The sequence below is a fragment of the Equus caballus genome, chromosome X (genome assembly GCF_041296265.1).
Source record: "Equus caballus isolate H_3958 breed thoroughbred chromosome X, TB-T2T, whole genome shotgun sequence".
NCBI lineage: Eukaryota > Metazoa > Chordata > Mammalia > Perissodactyla > Equidae > Equus > Equus caballus.
This window is the reverse complement of record NC_091715.1, coordinates 61237494-61261868: the sequence shown is the minus strand read 5'-3', so window position 1 is coordinate 61261868 and position 24375 is coordinate 61237494. Positions and strand designations below refer to the sequence as shown.

Here is a 24375-nt window from a genome sequence, read left to right as displayed (position 1 = left end):
GCATGTAGGAAGAGCTGGTCCTTGTTTTGAAAGCATTCAGTGTGAGCTCATCAAGATAGGCCCTATGTAAAAAGTAAAGGGACCTGCTTCTAAATTAGGAGGTCAGGACCTTTTCCTCAGAGTACGGTTAACTATTGGTGATTCCAGTTTGGAAGATAAAGAAAACAAGACATGAAAGGCAATTGTTCTGAAATGACTGCTCCAGCTCTATTTTAATATGGCTCCATTCATGTCATCTTTCACATTTCCCATTTTTATCAAGATCTTTCTCCAAAAGCATCATTGATCAAACACTGGAAATCATTGCTGATCAACTACTGGAAAGCATTGCTGATCAGCCATCAAAGCATGCTTGGTCGCTTGTCACCAGGAAGGCTCATTCCCAGTATGTTATGTACCACATAGGAGGGAAAGTAGTTTCCTTAGGAGTGTTTAGGTCACATTTGAGCACCAAGAGTACCAGAGCAGAGCAAGGCTCTACCATGAAGTTCTTTTAAGGTTAAACATCTTCTGCAGTTTGGAGAGGATGTGGAAAGGAGGGCGTTCTCATACATTGCTGGTTGGAGTACAAACTGGTGTAGCCACTATGGCAGTTTCTCCTGTGAAGTTTCATAAGTCTTAGTAATCATTTTGAAGTGCTAGGTGACCATTATGTGAGTGGTGTTTTTATAACATTAAGGCATGCATGAGAGACAATGTTTTACAAGAATTCCTATAATAAAAAACAAAATTCTAAGTACAAATTGGAGAATAGACCTGAACCAGGAGGCAATGCCTGAGGGCAGCCAGCTAAAGAGATCATAGAACCACTGGATGTCAGTGGGCACTGCATTTAACCATTCAGCTTGTGCCTGATTTCTGTCTAGTTCTGTCTCTGCCTTGCCAGAGGTGTTTACTCAAATAAAACAAGAGGTATTTACAACAGTTTTAAATGTTACTTCTAAAATCTCTGGAGGTTTGATTTGTTAGGCAAGAAGGTCTAGACATTTAGCACAAGGAATTAGGGGAGGAATGGCAGAGAGATTGGTAATTAAATGTACTAAATTCTCTAGATTCATGTACAGAATGAGGCATCTGATGACAAATTCAGTCAGAAAGATTTCCCCCTTTTGTAACAGATTGGGAGATGTGGATGAGTATTGTCTTTCCAATAAATAGAGGGAGAAAATAAGGTAATAAACAACAGTGAGTAAAAGGTATACAGGCCTGGTCCAGCCATCTTGGGAAGGCTGTCTGCCTCAGATGTCAGCAACTTCTCTTCCTAGTTAATTTGTTTTGGAGGTCTCCAGCATTTTCACAGACCAAATGTCAGGTGGAACCTTCTTCAGCTGTGGGATGTATCTCCAAGTTTCGATGCCTTCTGGTTCTGCAGCAGTTTCAGTGGTTAGGAGCACTTGGTTAAGTCCTTTCCAAGGAGACTTGAGGGCTGCCTTATTCTGATGATGCTTCCAGAATAACCAGTCAGCAGACTATAGACTGTGACCAATGGGATCCTTTTTTAAATTTTTATTGCAGTAACATTGGTTTATAACATTATATAAATTTCAGGTGTACATCTTTATATTTTGATTCCTGTGTAGATTACATCACGTTCACCACCCAAATACTATTACAATCCATCACCACACACATGTGCTTAATCATCCCTTTCACCATCCTCAATACCCCCTTCCCCTCTGGTAACCACCAATCCAATCTCTGTCTCTATGAGATTGCTTATTGTTGTTTTCATCTTCTACTTATGAGTGAGGTCATATGGTATTTGACTTTGTCCCTCTAACTTATTTCACTTAGCATAACACCCTCAAGCTCCATCCATGTTGTCACAAATGGCTGGATTTCATCATTTCTTATGGTTGAGTAATATTCCATTGTGTATATGTACCACATCTTCTTTATCCATTCGTCCCTTGATGGACACCTAGGTTGCCTCCAAGTCTTGACTATTGTGAATAATGCTGCAATGAACATAGGGATGCATGCATCTTTACACATTTACGTTTTCATGTTCTTTGGATAAATTCCCAGCAGTGGAATAGCTGGATCCTATGGTAGTTTTTTTCGTAATTTTTTGAAGAATCAGCCTACTGTTTTCCATAGTGGCTACATCAGTTTGCACTCCCACCAGCAGTGTATGAGAGCTCCTTCCTTTCCACATCCTTTCCAACACTTGTTATTTCCTGTCTTGTTAATTATAGCCATTCTGATGGGAGTGAGGTGATATCTCATTGTAGTTTTGATTTGCATTTCCCTGATAGCTAATGATGTTGAATGTCCTTTCATGTGCCTGTTGGCCGTCTGAATGTCTTCTTTGGAGAAATGTCTGTTCAGATCTTTTGCCCATGTTTTAAATGGGTTGTTAGTTTTTTTGTTGTTGAGATATATGAATTCTTCATATATTTTGGATATTAACCCCTTTTCAGATATATGGTTTGCAAATATATTCTCCCAATAGATAGGTTGTCTTGTTGTTTTTTTGATGGTTTCCTTTGCTGTACAGAAGCTTTTTGGTTTGATGAAGCCCATGTTTTTTTTATGGTTTCCTTTGCCCTGTCAGACATGGTACTTGAAAATATGCTGCTAAGACCGATGTCTAACAGCCTATGTTTTCTTCTAGAAGTTTCAAGTCTTACATTCAAGTCTGTAATCCATTTTGAGTTAATTTTTGTGTATGGTGTAAGATAACCGTCTACATTTGTTCTTTTGCATGTGACTGTCCAGTTTCCCAACACTATTTATTGAAGAGACTTTTCTTTCTCCATTGTATGTTCTTGGCTCCCTTGTTGAAAATTAGCTGTCCATAAATGTGTGGGTTTATGGCCTATTGATTCTGTTCCATTTATTTGTGTGTCTGTTTTTGTGCCAGTATCATGTTGTTTTGGTTACCATAGCTTTGTAGTATGTTTTGGAATCAGGGAGTGTAATACCTCCAGCTTTGCTCTTTTTTCTCAGGATTCCTTTGGCTATTCAGTGTCTTTTGTTGTTCCATATAAATTTTAAGTTTCTTTGTTCTACTTCTGTGGAAAATGTCATTGGAACTTTGATAGGGATTGCATTGAATCTGTAAATCACTGTGGGAAGGATGGAGATTTTAACTATGTTAATTCTTCCAATCCAAGAATACAGAATTTCTTTCCATTTTTTTGTGTCTTCTGAAATTTCTTTCAACAACCTTTGACAGTTTTCAGTGTACAGATCTTTCACCTCTTTGGTTATTTTTATTCCTAGGTATTTTAATTTTTTTTTTGTTGCAATTGTAAATGGGATTGTATTCTTAATTTCTCTTTCTGTTACTTTGTTGTTAGTGTACAGAAATGCAACTGATTTTTGTATGTTGATTTTGTATCCTGTGACTTACCATATTCATTTATTATTTCTAAAAGTTTTTTGGTGGATTCTTTAGGGTTTTCTATATATAAAATAAAGTCATCTGCCAATAGTGGCAGTTTCACTTCTTCCTTTACAATATGGATCCCTTTTATTTATTTTTCTTGTCTGATTGCTCTGGCTAGGATTTCCAATACTATTTTCTTCTTCGCTTCTTTTTTAAAGATTGGCACCTGAGCTACAATCTGTTGCCAATCTCCTTCTCCTTCTCCTCCTCCTCCTCCCCCTTCCCCTTCTCCTTCTTTTTCTCCCCAAAGCTCCCCAGTACATAGTTGTATATTCTAGTTGTAGATACTTCTGGTTGTGCTGTGTGGGATGCTGCCTCAGCAAGGCCTCATGAGCAGTGCCATATCCACACCCAAGATCTGAACTGACAAAACCCTGGGATGTGGAACCGGAGTGCGTGAACTTAACCAGTCAACCACAGGGTCAGCCCCTCCATTACTATTTTAAATAAGAGTGGTGGAAGTGGGCATCCTTGTCTGGTTCCTGTTCTTATAGGGATAGCTTTTCCTTTTTCCCCATTGAGAATGACATTAGCTGTTGGTTTGTCATATATGGCCTTTATTATGTTGAAGTACTCTCCTTCTATACCCATTTTATTGCGAGTTTTTATCATAAATGGATGCTGTATCTTGCCAAATACTTTCTCTGCAACTATTGAGATGATCATTTTGTTAATGTGGTGTATCACACTGATTGATTTGCAGATGTTTAACCATCCCCACATCCCTGGAATAAATCCCAAGTGATCATTGTGTGTGAGTTTTTTAATGTATTGTTGCATTCGATTTGCTAGTATTTTGTTGAGGATTTTGCATTGATGACACCAGTGATATTGGCCTGTAATTTTATTTTTTTGTGATGTCCTTTTCTGGTTTTGACTTTGTAGAATGCGTTAGGAAGCTTGCCTTACTCTTCAATGTTTTGGAAGAACTTGGGAAGGATAGGTATTAAGACTTCTTTGAATGTTTGGTAGAATTCCCGAGGGAAGCCATCTGGTCCATGACTCTTATTTTTTGGAATTTTTTTTATTTTTTATTTTTTTAATCATTTTATTAAGATTTTATTTTTCCTTTTTCTCCCCAAAGCCCCCAGTACACTGTTGTATATTTTTAGTTGTGGGTCCTTCTAGTTGTGGCATGTGGGATGCTGCCTCAGCATGGCTTGATAAGCGGTGCCGTGTCTGCGCCAACGATTCGAACCAGTGAAACCCTGGGCTGCTGAAACAGAGCACACGAACCCAACCACTGGGCCACAGGGCCAGCCCCTTTTGGGAGGTTTTTGATCGCTGTTTCTATCTCCTTACTGGTGATTGGTCTATTCAAATTCCCTATTTCTTATTGATTTAGTTTGGGAAGGTTGTGTGATTCTAAGAATTTGTCCATTTTATACAGATTATCCAATTTGTTATAGCTTTTCATAGTATTCTCTTATAATCTTTTGTATTTTTGAAGTGTTGTAATTTCTCCTCTTTTGTTTCTGATTTTATTTATTTGAGCCTTCTCTTTTTTTTCTTGTCTAGTCTAGCAAAAGGTTTGTCAATTTTGTTTATCTTTTCAAAGAACCAGGTCTTGGTTTCATTGATTTTTTCTATTTTCTTTCTTAGTCTCTATTTCATTTAAAAATCTGCTCTGATTTTTATTATTTCCTTCCTTCTACTGATTTTGTGGTTTGTTTTTTCTTCCTTTTCCAGTTCCTTTAGATGCACTGTTAGATTGTTTATTTGAGATTTTTCTTGTTTGCTGAAGTAGGTCTGTATTGCTATAAACTTCCCTCTTAGAATTGCTTTTGCTGTATCCCATAAATTTTGGCATGTGTATTTACATTTTCATTTGTCTCCAGGTATTTTTTTGATTTCTCCTTTGCTTTCTTCATTGACTTAATCTTTGTTCAGTAGCATTTTGTTTGATCTCCAGATATTTGTGACTTTTCCAGCTTTCTTCTTGTAGTTGTCTAGTTTCATAATGTTGTTATCAGAAAAGATGCTTGATATTATTTCCATCTTCTTAAACATATTGAGACTTGTTTTGTGGCCTAATATGTGACCAATTTTGGAGAATGTTCCATGTGTATTTGAAAAGAATGTGTATTCTGCCATTTTGGGATGGAATGCTCTGTATATATCTACTAAGTCCATCTGGTCTATTGTGTCTTCAAAGGCCAATGTTTCCTTATTGATCTCCTGTTTGGATGATCTATACATTGGTGTAAGTGGAGTGCTAAAATCCCCTAGTACTATTGTGCTACTGTCTATTTCTCCTTTTATGTCTGTTAATAATTGCTTTGTATATTTAGATGCTCCTATGTTGGGTTCATTGATATTTACAGTTGTTATGTCTTCTTGTTGTATTGTTCCCTTTACCATTATGTAATGCCTTTCTTTGTCTCTTATTACAGTTTTTGTTTTAAAGTCTATGTTGTCTGATATAAGTATTGCTACCCAAGCTTTCTTTTTATTGCCATTTGCATGGAGCCTCTTTTTCCATCCTTTCACTTTCAGTTTGTGTGTCTTTAGGTCTGAATTGTCTCTCTTATATGCAGCATACATATATGGGTCTTGTTTTTTTTTTTTTACCAAATTGGCTACCCTATGCTTTTTGATTGTGCCATTTTATCAATTGACATTTAAAGTAACTATTGATAAGTATGTACTTTTTGCCATTTTGTTACATTTTTCTGGGTGTTTTAGTAGTTCTTCTCTGTTCCTTTCTTCTTCTCTTGCTCTCTTCCCTTGTGATTTGATGGCTTTCTGTAGTATTATGTTTGGTTCCTTTCTTTTAATTTTTTGTATATTTAGTATAGGTTTCTGACTTGTAATTACCATGAGGTTCATATATAACAACCTACATATATAGCAATCTATATTAAGTTGATGGTCTCTTTAGTTTGACCTCTTTCTAAAAGCTCTTCTCTTTTACTCCCCTCCTCCCACATTTTATGTTTGTTTTTTCAAGTAATTTTATTGAAATCATAATAGTTTATAACAGTGTAGTTTCAGGTGTACATTATTATTTATCAATTTCTGAATACATTTCATCATGCCCACCCCCAGTAGTTTAATTTTTATCCATCACCATACATATGTGCTTCTTTATCCCTTTCGCTACCCCCCATCTCCTTCCCCTCTGGCAACTGCTAATCTGTTCTCTTTATTGATGTATTTGTTATCTTCCACATGTGAGTGAAATCATGCTGTATTTGTCTTTCTCTGTCTGGCTTATTTCATTTAACATCATACACTCATGGTCCATCCATGTTTCAGACATTTTTCTGAAGAAGATATACAGATGGCCATCAGACACATGAAATGATGCTCAACATCACTAATTATTAGGAAAAAGCAAATCAAAACTACAATGAGATATCACCTTACACTGGTCAGAATGCCTGTAATTAGCAAGACAAAAAACAAGTGTTGGAGAGCATGTGGAGTTAAGGGAACCCTCACGCACTGCTGGTGGGAATGCAAACTGGTGCAGCCACCATGGAAAACAGTATGAGATTTCTCAAAAAACTAAAAATAGAAATACTATATGATCCAGCTATCTCACTACTGGGTATTTATCCAAAGAACTTTAAATCAATGATCTCAAGAGATTTATGCACCCCTATGTTCATTGAAGAAGTATTCACAATAGCCAAGATGTGGAAGCAACCCATGTTCTCTTCTACGGACGAATGAATAAAGAAGATGTGTTATATATGTATACAACGTAACAAAAGTCAGCCATAAAAAAGACCAAATCACCCATTTGCAACACATTTTATGTTTTTGATATCATATCTAACCTCTTTTTGTGTATGTGTGTGTGTGTATCTGTTACCTTCTTATTATTGAAATAGATAATTTTAGTACTTTTGTGTTTTCACCTTAATATTAGTAGGTGTTTGATCTGATACATTTACTGTAGTTTTGCCTTTACAAGTGATTTTACTCCCTTTTTTAAAGATTATTTTCTTAGATCTATTTGTGGTCTTCTCTTTCCCACTTAAATAAGTCCTTTTAGTATTTCTTGTACAACTTGTTTCTTTGTGATAAACTCCTTTAATTTTTGCTTGTCTGGGAAACCATTTGTCTCTCCTTCCATTCTGAATGATAAGCTTGCCAGATAGAGTATTCTTGGCTGTAGGTTTTTTCCTTTCAGCACTTTAAATATGTCATGCCACTCTCTTCTAGCCTGTAAAGTTTCTCCTGAGAAGTCAGCCAATAGCCTTATGGGGTTTCCTTTGTACGTCACTTGTTACCTTTCTCTCACAGCTTTTAGGATTCTCCCTTTATCTTTAATTTTTGACATTTTAATTATAATATGTCTTCATGTGGGCCTCTTTGGGTTTATCTTGCTTACTGCTCTCTGTGCTTCCTGAACCTGGATGTCTGTTTTCTTCTTTAGTGTAGGAAATCTTTCAGCCATTATCACTTCAAATAGATTCTCTGTCCCTTTGTCACTCTCTTCTCCTTCTGGGACACCTATAATATGAATGTCAGTGTGCTTGATGTTGTGCCAGATGTCTCTTAGACTGTTCTCATTCTTTTTAATTCTTTTTTCTTTTGTCTGTTCAGCTTGAGTGATTTCCTCTAGTCTTCCGTCCAGCTATTAAGTCCTTCTAGTGACTTTTTTCATCTCCAGTATTGTATTCTTCATTTCTGATTGGTTCTTTTTCCAAGTCTTTTTTGAGGTTCTCACTGAGTTCATCCATCTTCTCTCAGGATCAGTGAGCATCCTTATGACTTTTTGTTTGAACTCTTTGTCAGGTAGATTGTTCATTTCTGTTTTATTTAGTTCTTTTTCTGTTTTTTTTTTTCCTGTTCCCTTACTTGGAACATATTCCTTTGCCTCCTCATTTTGCTTCTTTCTCTGTGCTTCTATTTATGTATTAGATGTGTCAGCTACATCTTCTGATCTTGGAGAGGTGGCCTTACGTAAGAGATGCCTTATGAGGCTCAGCAGTGTGCTTCACTCTCATCACCAGTTCCAAATGTTCCAGGACTGACCCCTGTGTGGGATTCATGTGTCCTTTTGTTGTGGCAGGGTTGCTCTTGCTGCAGGTGCCCAGGGAGGCTAGGCTGTCTCCTGTCCCACTGGTTGTAGTTCTCAGCTACATGTGGTTGCTATGGACCCTTTAGTCACTTTTTGGGTGTTGGGACCCCTAGTACAGTTGGCTGCAAGGTATAATAGCACATTCCTGTTGCAGTTTTTCTAAGTGAGTAGGCCCCCAGCATGGCTGGTTGATAGGCTCAGGAGCTTACAATTGCTGTAGGCCTCCAGCCTGCAAGTTTGTTGTCAGCTCTTTCAGGATTTCAGCTGAGGAGTTGGCCCAGACGGGAGGACCCAGTTGTTTCAGGCTTTGGAAGGTGGGGTTGATTCTCTGTTTTTGTTTCAGAAGCTCAAGTCTTCTTCAGCTGACAAGTCCCACCACCCCCAGGACCACACACACCATTGACATACTCCTGCCCCATGCATGTCATGACCCCCTGAAGGTGGACCCAGTCACCCCCCTGCAGAGGCCCCACTCTGCCTGCTCCTTGTGCATGCCCTGCCCTGCAGAGGCAGATCCAGTTGGTTTCAGAGGATCCAGGCATCCAGCCTATGCTGGCCCACAAGGTGCTTGAGGGCTTGCTGTGGGGTGGGGCCAGCCCCTATGGCAGGATGCCTGCCTTGCCTGAGCTGGGTTAAAGCAGTGCTCTAGTGGGTTGGGCAGACCCCTAGGCTAACAGCCCAGGGGAAGAACTCCATTAGCATCTTCCAGTCTGTGTCAGCATGCCTGTACTGGGTCACAATAATGGCTGCCACCAATATCTCAGTCCCCAACAGGATCCTTTAAATTGGAATCGAGAGAACTTCTTTAACCTGTTGATGACAAGCTTGAGTATAGGACACTAGAGACTTATAGTAGCTGGTCATACTAGCGTAAGACAACAAGGGATCAGCAGAAGGTTGTATACCAACAGACACTGACCTGCTGGCAACAATCTCATGTGGAATCAGTTCATGTTTTCTAAAGAGGGCACTGTGAACATTTGGCAAAGCCGAAAGTAATATCCTAGTCCAGGGGAGTCTGGTCCACAGGTATATAACAACCTCAAATTAACAGGACCAGAATCCAACATCTACAAAGGTGCAAACATAAGTTTTATCTTCACAATTACCCTCATTTTTTAATCAAAGATAATCAGAGTAAAACTAATTTGTTTATATTAAAAAATTGATCTGATTATTTGTATAAGTGAAAATAAGAATACTGATTGAGGGTTTCTGAATTCTGCAGGAACCAGGTAGAGAGAAAAAGTAAATCTTTCTTCACAAAGGTATATCTTACCAAATTGTTGCTAGTTTAAGAGAAAAGGATTTAAATATGGAAAAACAAAAGATTAGAACAGTCTCCTCAGTTCATGCATTCCCATGTAATTAATATTCATTCTTGATCTTTTGTTGAAAGTTTAATGGAGCCATCAGTTTCTCTGTTAGAGTTCTGTAATTTCTTTCCCAGTCCAGTTTTATGATCTGCAAGTTTATAAGAAACCTGTATTCTAGAGTGTCAGAGTAAAACAAGAAATATCTATAACTTACAAACATTTAACATTATAATGTAATTGACAAATAAACTTGGTTATTTTTATGACATATTACATTTTAAGATAGTGACTAGATCTATGACTGATAACATTATACCAAGACATATCAGAAATTTCAGGAATTTTATATAATTTTTAGACAATTAACCAATGGTGACAATTAAAGATTTTCAGACAAATACAGAAAGTTAAATACTTATAAGAAAAACCTCAGCTCTTGTGATTAAATAACTGTTAAAACAATACAAGAAATTATTTTGATAAAACAGAAAACCCCTGCCTTTTTGGTAGACTACTCAAAGGTAAAGAAAAAACCTTTCATAATCTCTTTATTAAGAGCAGACTAAAAGCCAAGAAAACCTTGTCTTTATAATAGAGAGAAAACCAAATTGTAATTTTGCAGTAGCTTACTTTTTTCTTTTAATTTTTAATGAGTTAATCATAGGTTACAATCTTGTGAAATTTCATTTGTACATTATTGTGTCAGTCGTGTTGTAGGTGCACCCCTTCACTCTTTGTGCCCACCACCCACCCCACCTTTTATCCTGGTAGCCACTAATCTGTTCTCTTTGTCTACATTTTTAAATTCCTCATATAAGTGCAGTCATACAGAGATTGTCCTTCTTTATCTGGCTTATTTCACTTAACATAATTCCCTCAAGGTCCATCCATGTTGTTGCAAATGGGGCAATTTTGTTCTTTTTTATGGCTGAGTAGTATTCCGTTGTGTATATATACCACATCTTCTTCATCCAATCATCTGTTGATGGGCACTTAGGTTTCTTCCACATCATGGCTATCATAAATAATGCTGCAATGAACATTGGGGTGCATGGGACTTTTGGAATTGCTGACTTCAAGCTCTTTGGATAGATACCCAGTAGTGGGATAACTGGGTCATATGGTAGTTCTATTTTTAATTTTTTGAGGAATCTCCATAATGTTTTCCATAGTGGCTGAGCCAGTTTGCATTCCCACCAGCAGTGTATGGGGGTTCCTTTTTTTCCACAACCTCTCCAACATTTGTTACTATCAGTTTTAGCTATTTTTGTCATTCTAATGGGTGTAAGGTGATATTTTAGTGTAGTTTTGATTTGCATCTCCCTGATGACCAGCAATGATGAACATCTTTTCATGTGCCTATTGGCCATCTGTATATCTTCTTTGAAGAAATGTCAGTTCATGTCTCCTGCCCATTTTTGGATCGGGTTGTTTGATTTTTTGTTGTTGAATTGTGTGAGTTCTTTATATATTATGGATATTAAGCCTTTGTCGGATGTATGACTTGCAAATATTTTTTCCCAGTTAGTGGGTTGTTTATTTGTTTCAATCCTGTTTTCATTTGCCTTGAAGGAGCTGTTTAGTCTGATTAAGTCCCATTTGTTTATTCTTTCTATTGTTTCCCTTTTCTGAGAAGACATGGTGTCTGAAAAGATCCTTTTAATACTCATGTCAAAGAGTGTACTACCTACATTTTCTTCTGGAAGCCTTATGGTTTCAGATCTCACTTTTAGGTCTTTGATCCATTTTGAGTTTATATTTGGGAATGGTGAGAAAGAATTGTCAATTGTCATTCTTTTACATGTGGCTTTCCAGTTTTCCCAGCACCATTTGTTGAAAAGACTTTCTTTTCTCCATTGTATGCCCTCAGCTCCTTTGTCAAAGATAAGCTGTCCATAGATGTGTGGTTTTATTTCTGGCATTTCAATTCTGTTCCATTGATCTGTGCATCTGTTTTTGTACCATACCATGCTGTTTTGATTACTGTAGCTTTGTAGTATGTTTTTAAGTCAGGGATTGTGATGCCTCCAGTTTTGTTCTTTTTTCTCAGGATTGCTTTAGCAATTCGGGGTCTTTTTTTGCCCCATACGAATTTTGGGATTCTTTGTTCTAATTCTGTAAAGAATGTCATTGGGATTCTGATTGGGATAGCATTGAATCTGTAGCTTGCTTTAGGTAGAATGGACATTTTAATTATGCTTATTCTTCCAATCCATGTATATGGAATGCCTTTCTATCTCTTTATGTCATCATCCATTTCTTTCAGGAAAGCCTTGTAATTTTTATTGTATAGGTCTTTCATTTCCTTGGTTAAATTCACCCCGAGGTATTTTATTCTTTTTGTTGTGATTGTGAATGGTATTGTGTTCTTGAGTTCTTTTTCTGTTAGTTCGTTATTAGAGTATGGAAATGCTACTGATTTATGTAAATTGATTTTATACCCTGAAACTTTGCTGTGGTTGTTGATTACTTCTAACAGTTTTTCAATGGATTCTTTGGGGTTTCCTGTATATAAGATCATGTTGTCTGCAAACAGCGAGAGTTTCACTTATTCCCTCCCTATTTGGATTCCTATTATTACTCTTTCTTACCTAATTGCTCTGGCCAAGACCTCCAATACTATGTTGAATAAGAGTGGTGATAGAGGGCATCCTTGCCTCGTCCCTGTTTTCAGGGGGATGGCGCTCAGTTTTTGCCCATTGAGTATGATGTTGGCTGTGAGTTTGTCATATATGGCCTTTATTATGTTGAGGTATTTCCCTTCTATGCCCATTTTGTTCAGAGTTTTTATCATAAATGGCTGTTGGATCTTGTCAAATGCTTTCTCTGCATCTATTGAGATGATCATGTGATTTTTATTCCTCAGTTTGTTGATGTGTGTATCACATTGATTGATTTGCAGATGTTGAACCATCCCTGTGTCCCTAGTATGAATCCCACTTGATCGTGATGTATGATCCTTTTGATGAATTGCTGAATTCAGGTTGCCAAAATTTTGTTGATAATTTTTGCACCTATGTTCATCAGTGATATTGGACTGTAGTTCTCTTTTTTCGTGGTGTCCTTGTCAGGCTTTGGTATCAGCATGATGTTGGCCTAGTAGAATCTCTTAGGAAGTGTTCCATCCTCCCTAATTTTTTGGAATAGCTTGAAAAGGATAGGTATTAAATCCTCTCTGAAGGTTTGGTAGAATTCCTCAGGAAAGCCATCTGGTCCTGGGGTTTTATTCTTTGGGATGCTTTTGAATGCTGTTTCAATCTCTTTCCTTGTGATTGGTCTGTTCAAATTGTCTGCTTCTTCTTGAGTGAGCTTTGGGAGAGTGTAGGAGTCCACGAATTTATCCATTTCCTCTAGGTTATCCATTTTGTTGGCATATAGTTTTTCATAGTATTCTCTTATAATCCATTGTATTTCTGTGGAGTCTGTTATTTCTCCTCTTTCATTTCTGATTTTGTTTATTTGAGCTTTCTCCGTGTTTTTCTTTGCAAGTCTGGCTAGGGGTTTGTCAATTTTATTTATCTTCTCAAAGAACCAGCTCTTTCTTTCATTGATCCTTTCTACTGCCTTTTTTGTTTCAATAGCATTTATTTTTGCTCTGATTTTTGTTATTTCTCTCCTTCTGCTGACTTTGGGCTTTGTTTGTTCTTCTTTCTCTAATTCAGTTAGGTGTAGTGTAAGATTGCTTATTTGGGATTTTTCTTGTTTGTTAAGATGTGTCTGTATTGCAATGAATTTTCCTCTTAATGCAGTTTTTGCTGTATACCATATGAGTTGATATGGCATGTTATCATTTTCATTTGTCTCTAGATATTTTTTGATTCCTTCTTTAATTTCTTCAATGATCCATTGCTTGTTCAATAGCATATTGTTTAGTCTCCACATCCATGTGCCTTTCTCAGCTTTTTTTGGTAATTAATTTCTAGCTTTATAGCATTATGATCAGATAAGATGCTTGTTATTATTTCAATTTTTTTAAATTTGTAGAGGTTTGCCTTGCTTCCCAACGTATGGTCTATCCTTGAGAATGTTCCATGCGCACTTGAGAAGAATGTGTATTCTGCTGTTTTTGGATGGAGTGTTCTATATATGTCTATTAAGTCCAACTGGTTTAGCTTTTCCTTTAATTCCGCTGTTTCCTTCTTGATTTTCTGTCTGGATGATCTGTCCAATTATGTGAGTGGCGTGTTGAGGTCCCCTACTATTATTGTGTTATTTTTAATATCTTCTTTGAGGTTTGTTAATAGTTCTTTATGAACTTTGGTGCTCCTGTGTTGGGTGCATAGACATTTATAAGCATTATTTCTTCTTGATGGAGTGTCCATTTGATCATTATATATTGCACCTCTTTGTCTCTCTTTACCTGCCTTAGCTTGAAGTCTAGTTTGTCTGATGTAAGTATTGCAACACCTGCTTTCTTTTGTTTGCCATTAGCTTGGAGTATTGTCTTCTACCCCTTCACTCTGAGCCTGTGTTTGTCCTTGGAGCTGAGATGTGTTTCCTGGAGGCAACAAATTGTTGGATCTTGTTCTTTAATCCTTTTTGCCACTCTGTGTCTTTTTATTGGAGAGTTCACTCTGTTTACCTTGAGGGGGATTATTGATGTATGAGGGCTTAATGCTGTGATTCTGTCACTCATTTTCTGGCTTTCCTGCATTGCCTTTGTTTCTCGTGCTGTGTGTTTTAGCATACCCATTGACTTCTGCAATTTCTTATGCTGGGTTTCTTAGTTTTTTCCTTATTTATGTTTTCTGTCTCTGTTCTGTTTCTTAGTTTAGTGGCTACCCTGAAGCTTGTATTCAGAATCTCGTATATAATATAGTCCATTTTCTGGTGGTCTCTTACTTCCTTGGCCTAGACTGATTTAGTCCCTTTCCTCTTCCCCAACTAAATTATTATTTTCATCTCTTATCCCAACTCGTGTTGTGAGTTTGTGGTTAGATTGATAAGATCGTCTTTGCTCTGGCAGTTTCCTTCCCTTTATCCTAATGCTATAGTTGAATATTTGCTATCCTATTCTGATTCTATCTATTTGTCTCCCTACTCTGTGTTTTGTGACCCCTTTCTCCTTTTTTTTTTTTTTTTTTCAGGTATGAAAGCCTTCTTGAGGATTTCTTGTAGTGGAGGTCTTTTGGCCACAATGTCTCTTAGCCTTTGTTTTTCTGGAAAAGGTTTACTTTCTCCCTCAAATCTGAAGGATATTTTTGCTGGATAGCGTATTCTTGGCTGAAGATTTTTATCCTTTAAAATTTCGAATATGTCATTCTGTTCTCTCCTAGCTTGTAAGGTTTCTGTGGAGAAATCCGCTGAAAGTCTGATAGTTCCTTTGTAGGTTATTTTCTTCTGCCTTGCTGCCCTGAGTATTGATTCTTTTTCATTCATCTCTGTCATTTTTACTATTATATGCCTTGCAGTAGGTCTTTTTACATTGACAAATCTAGGAGATCTGAAAGCTTCGTCCACACACATTTCTCCCTCAATTCCTAGATTTGGGAAATTTTCTTCTATTATTTCTTTGAGCACCCTTTCTTTTCCATTTTCCTTTTCCACACCCTCAGTGATTCTGATAATTCTTAAATTGGATTTCCTCATTGAGTCCGCTATTTCTCAGATGTTTACTTCATTTTTTAAATTCTTATTTCTCTTTCTTCCTCTGTCTGGAGCCATTCAGCCTGTCTATCTTCGATTATGCTAATTTTCTCCTCTATGGTGTCTACACATGCATTCAGGGAACCCATATTCTGTTTTATCTGATCCATTGTATTTTTCATCTCTAGTATTTCTGATTGATTCTTCTTTATAGTTTCAATCTCTTTTGTGAAGTAACTCCAGAACTCATTGACTTGTTTCTCTATATTTCCCTTTACCTCATTGAATTTTTTGATGATAGCCACTCTGAACTCATTTCCACTTAGTTTACCTATTTCCAAGCCCTCAGGACTTAATTCTGTTTTTATTGTTTTCCTTCTGGTCTGGACTTTTATAAATTGCTGGATGGTAGAGGAGCAGTTTTTGCGCATGACGCTATTATTCTGTTGCAGTTACATCTTGTTGCCACTAGATGGGGGTTGAGAGCCGTGCGTTTTCAGCCCTCCGCTTTCAGTTGCGATGGCGGCATGCAACATGGGTTGGGGGAGGAGGGGCACTTTCTCTCACGCACAGACCTGGATTCCGATCAGCTCTCACTCTCTGGTTTCCTGGGGCCCTGGCTTGATGGGGTCCCCCTAGGCAAAAGCTTTCCCCCGTTAGAGGGTTGCTGCCGCACAGGTGGTAGGAGTCCTGGATGATGCTGTGGATGCATGACCCTTCTCCTGCTGCTTCCCTCACCCATGGCAGTGATCTCAGTCTCTAGGGGAGGGAGCGAAGTTCTCTCTTACCTGGTTCCGGCTCCTCTGAGGATGGCTCCAGCCTCTCCACCCTGCATCGTTTGGCTGCTGTGGGTCTCTGATGATCTCTTTGTTGTTAGAATTTTTGGTTTAAATTCAATTGTTCCTCTTGGGTGTAGTTTGGAGGGGAGAGAGTCCTGGGTGAGCTCACTCTGCCATGTTGCTGACGTCACCTATAGCTTCCTGCTTTTTTTCAAGATTGGCACCTGAGCTAACAACTGTTGCCAGTTTTCCTGTTTTTTCCTGCTTTTTCTCCCCAAATCCCCCCAGGACATAGTTGTGTATATATATATATATATATTTTTTTTTTTGAGGAAGATTAGCCCTGAGATAACTGCTGCCAATCCTCCTGTTTTTGCAGAGGAAGACTGGCCCCAAGCTCACATCCATGCCCATCTTCCTCTACCTTATATGTGGAATGTCTACCACAGCATGACTTGCCAAGTGGTGCCATGCCCGTACCTGGGATCCGAAGCGGCAAACCCTGGGCCACTGAAGCGGAACATGCACACTTAACTGCTGCACCACTGGGCCAGCCAGTTGTATATTTTTCAGTTGTGGGTTCTTCTAGTTGTCGCATGTTGTACGCCACCTCAGCATGGCCTGATGAGTGGTGCCATGTCCATGCACAGGATTTGAACGGGTGAAACCCTGGGCCACAAAAGCAAAGCATGTGAACTTAACCACTTGGCCATGGGGCCATGCCCCATGCACTAGCTTACTTTTGATATTAAAATTCACTTACTTAATTAAAGTCATTCCAACCTTAGCCAGCTTGACCATGCACAAAACTTTTTCTCAGGGTTCCTCTTCCACAAACCTTCTACTTTTTTTACATCCAGAATTTGTCCTTTCCTTTTTCCTATAACCCATTTTACTTTAGTGCAAAATCTACTTTCTTAGCAAAAACATTTCCATTCTTTACACTTTCTTTTACAGAAAACATACATTTTCTCACAGCATAATTTTTTTTAACATGGCACAAGACATTTTTACCAATAGATCCAAACATCTTTTAGTTTTTCTGTAATAAGAAGCCAAGAGTAGTTAAACTTACACTTTTTTAGCAATTAATGTCTAATATTTTATCTTACGGAAGTAATCTAGATAATAAATTTATATTATTTAACTTAACTTAGCAGAACTCTAGGTTTCAAGTTACCAAAAGGTTTTGGAAGGTATTTTTAAGTCATACTATAAATATAATCACTGCACCTAAAAATTCTTATTTCATTAACATCTATATAACTTATTTGTTCTTAACATTCATACTTAGATTATTCATGAAAATTTCATGAATCATTAAAGCAATTAGCTATCATCTTATTTTTTTCTTGCTGACAAATTTTGTAACAGAGATAACATGAATTTGTTTGAATTGAGTAAACCTAGGTAGAACAAAAGTTTTATATCAAGATAACTTGAAAAACATTTGGGTTAGTTTCTATTATATTTAGAAATAATTTATATAAGTGCTTACATTACCCAATTAAATAGACCTCTTTTAGGAATTATGCCATCTGGAGATAGAAAAATAACACACATATATAACATACAAATATAGAGACATGCATACATAGAGACCCCATAGCTATTGTTTTAAAATTACTGCCATGAATCAGGTACAGTAATACAAAGCTCACCAGTTATGAAAGAATAGTTGGATCCAAATTTTGTTTCTGGCAGATGGAATAAATTAAGGTTATCTGCTTAAATAGCTAAGGTGTTTTTTCTACTAATATTTGTGGAGAAGACACTTAAGATGCTAGATTTTGGGCAAAGGTGCTTTTACAGCCATTTGCCTCTTTTTTTCCTGTTTTGTTTCTTCAGTCTTAGGAATTGGGGATGTTCCAGATACCAGTTCCTGGAAAGGTTACAAGCTTTTTGAGATAAACAGGGGAGGTTAGTTGCTTATCAAAGGAGTGACATACCCATCCAATTACATTATCCTTAATTTGTTTTTTCCCCCTGGGTACGTAGTTTTATTTTAACTTATGGAAGAAGGCCTTAAAAAATTCCTATCAGGATCTGAATATCAGCTTCTAATTTGGCCAAAGTTCTGATCTTAAGTTACTAAATCCTTTCAAATGTTTTGTTAGGTTTCAGCTGGGACAAACAGTTAATATTTCTGGCAATTCCATTAATTTTCAATTTTGATTTCCCCCTGGCTGTTTACAGGAACAACATAGCAGTTGTTGATAATGAATCTCTCAGTTTCATTAACTCTGGGAAGGGCCCATATGGGGTTCTCCTTCGAAGGTAGATATGGGGGTGTCTGTAAAGGCATTAACTTAACAGACTTTTTTATAGTCTTTTCTTTTAAGTACCTCTCATATCTTAATTTTTCATTAGCTTTTTGCAACAGAACTTTCAATAAGGCTATTTTGGAATTTTGAAACCTTTGCTTTTAAGTGCGCTTCTTAAATGATCTTACCTCATTGGAAGGTTGTTTCTAATGGTTAATGTAATTCCCCTGAGGGCTTGCAGCAATTTGGTAGAACTCTAGCTGCAAATGGAGATCAATCCACATTTATGTCCGGCCATATCTGGTGGCCACAAATGGGGTGTAACCCGTATTTCTGTCCGACGATATTTTGGGGCCCCAATCTGTTGGTTACCAAGCCAAGCTCTCAGAATATGAAAAAAGCTTAGTAAGATTTTCCTGCTTTTTGCAAATTTTACACCTTCAACAACTATAGTTTTTAAGCATTTGTGCTGGAAAGTGGCACACTTGATCTTTAGAAATTAAAGATTATATTCAATTTGTCTGGTCCACAATTCTCAGGGCACAAAAAGACAAGTTTTGGAAGCTGAAAGGAGCCCCCAAGTGGCAACTATAATTTTAAATAATCTTTAGTATTACCGGTCCACTGGGACAAAAATTTACGAGGAAGGACCATAGTTCTTAAATATAAACCCAGCTGGAGTTCCTGAGGGAAGACCTTCTCAGGAGCTTTTAGAAGATGAAATTCCCATGTTAAAGCACAGTGGGACAAAGAGACAAAGAGACACCAGTTGTAAGCCTTAGGTTATTACCTGTGCTTCTGATCTGCTGGCTACAGCTATTTGGACAAATAACACAAAAGACAGAGTTTGAGCACCCACCAGATAGAGAATAAACCCTCAGCAGCAGCCATAGCCAGCTCAAACAGAGAAACCCTTCCAGGCGGCAATAGCTGTGAGCTGCTGTAAAGTAGCCCAAACAGGGATACTCTTCCAGTCGGCAAAATTTGTGAGTAGGCTTGGAGACAATTGTCTCTAGTCAGTTGACCCCAGATTGGGATATTGCCCCCAGAATCTCAGAGAAAGGCACAGACCTCAACCAGAAGAGAGGGAGGTCAGAACCTGAGAGAACTCATGATTGGAAGTCTGTGGAGGTAGTGAGCACACAAGGGGACTCCTGTTGGTACCAAACTGGTTTCCAAGGGACACTGGTTCGTAAAGGTAATACCGCTTCAGGTCCCACTTTCTGACATCATATGTCAACCTACAAAACCAGAAACTAGTTTAAGAGGCAAAGACTTTATTTGGGATCAAAGAATTGCAGTTAGGGGAGCACAGAATCAGGTGGAAATCCAAATAGCATCCTGATTACGGAAGAGGGGTTTAGGGTTTTTATGAGAAAAAAGGAGGAAGATGAGGTAAGTTGTATTAAAGAAGAGTTCATTGGTGCTAGATGAGGTAAGGCTGGGTTTGTACTTCATAGATTGGCTTGAGATTTGATCATCAGGCAAAAGGCTAGACTTGTTATTCATTGATTGGTTAAAGATTAAGTCATCAGGAAAATCCAATTTCCTCAGTACTTCCAAACGAGATATTCTTGTCCTTACTGACTTCTCAGAATGTTGGTGGTTTGGTCCAGTTGGAAGATAAAGAAAACAAGATGTGCAAGGCAATTCCTCTGAAATGGCTGCTCCAGCTCTATTTTTTTATGGCTCCCCTCATGTCATTGTTCACACGTTATACAGATTTATTAGTATAATTGCCAGGCTGATCGACCTAATTTCTCTATTTAAAAACAGAGGCATGTTCATTGAACCCTCCTGTAAAATTCTAAAGTCAATCCCTCCCATCTAGCAAGCAAGGACTCGGATTCCCTAGCCAGGAGGCCTGATCTCCAGGAGGCAATGCTCCTTCATCTTAGTACACACCTGGCAAGAGCTGAGGGAAAGCACCATTCGAGTTCCCAGCTAACCAAGCTGTCCTTTCTCAACCACCCTAGGGTTGTTGGTCAGAAGCGTGTGATTACGGAGCTAATTAAAAAGAGGGAGGGGGGTTAAAAAAACGCACACTGTGATTAACATGCGGGGAATCTGCTCTCCTGGGGGTGTCGCAATAGCCAGGAAACTGCAAGGAGTGGATTGAATGGATCCGGGAAAAGGGTTGTGAACAGTCGGTCCCGCCCTCCTCACACAGCCTCCCGTTTCAACGCCAAGTCGGCCAGGCCTCTCCCAGACGCGAGGCGGGGGCCCGAGGCTAGGGTGTGGCACTCAGCGAGCCTCTCCAGTGGCCGGTAAAGGTGCCCCCTAGGCGAGGCCTGCAAAAGGGAAGACCCCTTAGCCTGGCGTCCTGGCTGTTTGCTCCCCAGAGCTCAGCAGTTAGGCTGATGAAATGTTTGGGTTACAAGTCGGAGCTTGACCCCAGCAAGCTAGGCTGCGAGACCCGAGCGGGCGGGGGTAAGTGGGGTGGGCATTAGCGCGCAACAGGTTCTAGGCGCCCTTGCTTTGGCGTGCACACTCGCTCGCCACCCCCTTTGCCTCCCCCAGCTCCGGCTTAGCGAGGTCGCCCAAATCCGCCTCTGGGGAGTCCGGGAGCGAGTGTGCATTGGCCTTGGTCCAGCCTCCTCTGGGCCTTGCAGCAGAGTTCCGATCTGAACTTCAGAGTTGGGGCCCCTCCTCCATCAGCTCCCACCCCCTTCGCTCGTCTCTTCAGCTTCATCTTCCGCCAATTGTGACCCAAATAACTCGCCGCCCTGACGGCAAGTCGCTGGCGAGGGGCAGCAGCCAGGGAGCGTCTCAGTTCAGTGAAGGCCTCTTTGGCCCCTAGCTGGCGCCGCGTGCAACTCCGCCAGCGCCCCCAGGAGCTCCGGTAAACTATTGAGGGCGGCCACTGGCCTGCAAGGTGAGTTTGGGGGCCAGAAACGCGGCGGCTCTCTTGCTTGGGCTGGCGAGGCGGCGGCCAGCGGCGCTCCGCCCAAGTGGCACTTCTTCCGAAGGCGCCGCTGCGCTAGCCACCGCCTGCCCTCGCTAGCCTGGCCGCCCGTCAGTGGGTTCATGCCGCTCAAGGCTTCGCAGGACGCGGGACTCCATCCAGCGTGTCACCGGCGGCCCTGACCGCTTTGTGGCACAGCGTGGCCAAGTGAGCTCAGCTTAGATGCAGACCCTCCCACTCACCAGTCTAGTGGTCCTACGGAGCGCTGCTGCTCGCAGGGTAACTCCGCTCCCTGCTGAACTAGTGCCTGTGGTACCAGGAGAAAGGCCCAATTTTGCCGCCAGCTTGGGGAAAGTTGCAGAAAAGGGACCTATTCAGGGAGCCTAACAGGGACCACTGTGGCACAACAGGGTAGGGAGTTGAGTGGGGGCACCTGCCTGGTTCGACTCATAGCCCAACAGCCAGTTTGCATGGGTCACAAGCAAGCTTAGGATTTAAGGACGTGGGGTAAAACCTTACCCACTCCTGAAGAGTCGGGAAGAGAGGAGGTGGGGGAGGTGAAGAGCCAAGGGCAGGGAGCAGAGAAGCTACCAATGGCAGCAGAAAGCTGTTAACTCCCCTGAGGGCCTGACCTCAGGCTTTAGGACACTTGACACTTGGCAGCCTGGAGGTGTAGAGCTCAGCTCACTCTTTGCTTGCCCTGTAAGGGGCTTCAGGTCACAGTGTAAGTACACTTCTGTAGGCCCAACTCTCCAGGCAGAGACCCGAGTGACAATCTCCGGTGACAAATGTCACTATTTTGTAGAAAGTGAGGCCAACCATAGCTGCCTATCTGCAAGAAGATGAATCTGGATGGGTGGAGAGTAGTCTTGCAATGAATCATTGTGAGGGAAGGGAAGCAGGGCAGGAGTACTCTCGTCAAATGTCTGCAAAGCTGTCTTGTGGAAAAGGATTGCATTTGCCCTTTGTGACCCCAGAAAGGGAAAACCCAGGATGGGTCTGAATTCAACAGGATGGAAGCCACCAAGGGGCAGAAATTAAGCTTATTGTAAGGAAGCAGTTTCTAAGTGGGAAGGAGGAATGCTTTTACAGTATATCAGGCATTTTACTAAGTACTTTACATAAATTATCCCACTTAACGCTGGGCAAGGCTGAGATCTGTTGAATGATGAAATGGAATGACCGGAAGGTAGTAGGGTCACTGGAGACCCTTAAGCAGAAAAGAGGTGGAAGAACCACGTGACTGCTATATTGTGGAAGATACTCAGGCCTCATGTGGGGATTTGTACTATGTAATTAATAGGCCTTTTCAGACCCTGAGCATTCAGAATCCTAAATTAAGGGATCAGGGATTTTTTTTAAGAGCAGAAAGAACCTGAGACCCTGGGATCTCCTGGTCCAGGTTCCTCACTGTATCCATGCTGTGATTCCCTAGGTTGAAGACTCAGGCTTGGTAAGAAAGGGTTACACTTAGGCAGCTTGCAAAAGCAGCTTCTCTGGATAACTACTAGGTTGGCAGAAATGCACATTTAACTCCAGGATAATCGTTCCAGGTGGATACCTAGAGGGAAGGTTGAGCTTTTGAAAGCCTACACTGGTTCAGTGTGGGCAACTAGAGACACCTTCCTTTGACAAGAAAGGGACCTGTGTGTGTGTGTGTGTGGTAGCCTGGTAGTCAAGGACAAGATGTTTGAAACAGAAAAATGAGACCCCCTTGGGAAGGAGACACTGTGCTCATCTAGGCGACAGCTCTTTCTGAATCCAGGTTAAGATGAGGTTGGTGACAAGCACCTGTTGATTTGGTGGAGTTGAAAGAGTCTTGCACAAGGAATTAAGAGATTCTGTCACCTACTCATGTTGTGACTTTAGAGAAGTCCCAGCATCTCTCTGAACCTCAAGTCCCCCATCTGTAAAGCCAGGGAGTTGGACTTCACTGGGAATCAAAAGATTCCTTTGACCAGCAAAAATAAAAATTAAAACAAAGAAACTAGGCTTTGGTGTCTTGCACACTCATATTTATGGGAGTTGTAGAATCAGAGCTCCATAACATCTTGAAGATGGGCCCCTGCAGGGGAACTAAGATGCCACTCCTTTGTTTCATTGGCTAAGGTGTGACTCTAATGTCCATTCAATTAAGATAGGTTTTTAATGGCTGCAGTGTTTCTGAACAGCCAAGGTCTCTGAAGCGTAAAAACTCAGGGCCCGCTTTGATGTGGCTTGGATTTTCTTATGGCAGCTGCATTGCTTTCTGGTCACCATCAGGGCAATTGCCCTGGCCTGTTGTACAAAAGTATGGAGCCTCTGCTGGTTTGGTGCATTGTGCTGAGCAACTGGAGATGAAGGCAGAAAGGACTGGATAAAATAGGCTCCTGCCATTAGGGAGCTTCAAGTCTGTTGTGGGAAAGGTGGCCACAAGGACCATAGACCATATTACAAGGCAGAAAGGTGCTTTCTTGGTGGGTGGGGGCTTGATGCATAAAATGCAGAAGCCATGTGGAGCAGGGGAAAATACACTGGACTAGAAGTTCAGGAGCCCTGGGTTCTAATCTCAGCTGTTCACGTAGCCTGCCTCCTGAGCCATGCAACTTTAAGGCCTCTTCTTATTAGATGAGTATTTCTGGTTTGGGTGAGTCCTCAAGAGGCATTTGTGGTGGATCCTGAAGGGCCGTCGGTAGGGTTTACACTAACAGAGCAGGACAGCAGAGGCTAGGACAGAGCTTTCCTGTGCAAGTGAATAACATGTATGCTCTCATGAAGGTAAGGGGGTGCTGGATATGCAGGGGACAGCTAGTGGCTCGTGTAACTGCTGTGCCAAAAAAAGGAAATAGAAATTGAGGTTGCAAAGGGAGCCCTTGAACACCAGACCCAGGCATTCTGTATCTGCTCCTGGTAAGGCAAGAGCAGCCATGCCTGGTTTGTGATCTGAGCAGTGCTGGTGAGCAAATAGTCACGACACTTAGCAGAGCCTGTTGTAATGAGCTATGACTTACCCAATCTCCACTCTACTCAGACATTCGAGGGGTGGAAGTACTGCTCTCGGGGAACTTGAGCAAATGGCCTGCTGGTTGCAGAGAGTGCCTCCTGATGCCAATGGAG

General features: G+C 40.3%; 1 protein-coding gene across 8 annotated transcripts in view; it reads left to right on the top strand.

Annotated features, from left to right (window-relative positions):
- ARHGEF9 (Cdc42 guanine nucleotide exchange factor 9) overlaps positions 1 to 24375 on the top strand; it is a 569920-nt gene that overhangs the window by 190817 nt on the left and 354728 nt on the right. For 3 of the 8 annotated variants that reach the window (XM_070256608.1, XM_070256605.1, XM_070256599.1), the window contains exon 1: positions 21079 to 21249. The exons of 3 other annotated variants lie outside the window; for them this stretch is intronic. The gene's annotated coding sequence lies outside the window, so the exon portion shown is untranslated. Of the gene's footprint in view, positions 1 to 21078; positions 21250 to 24375 lie in introns of those variants that run through there. 2 more of the 8 variants (XM_070256602.1, XM_070256607.1) reach the window with 2 other exon arrangements.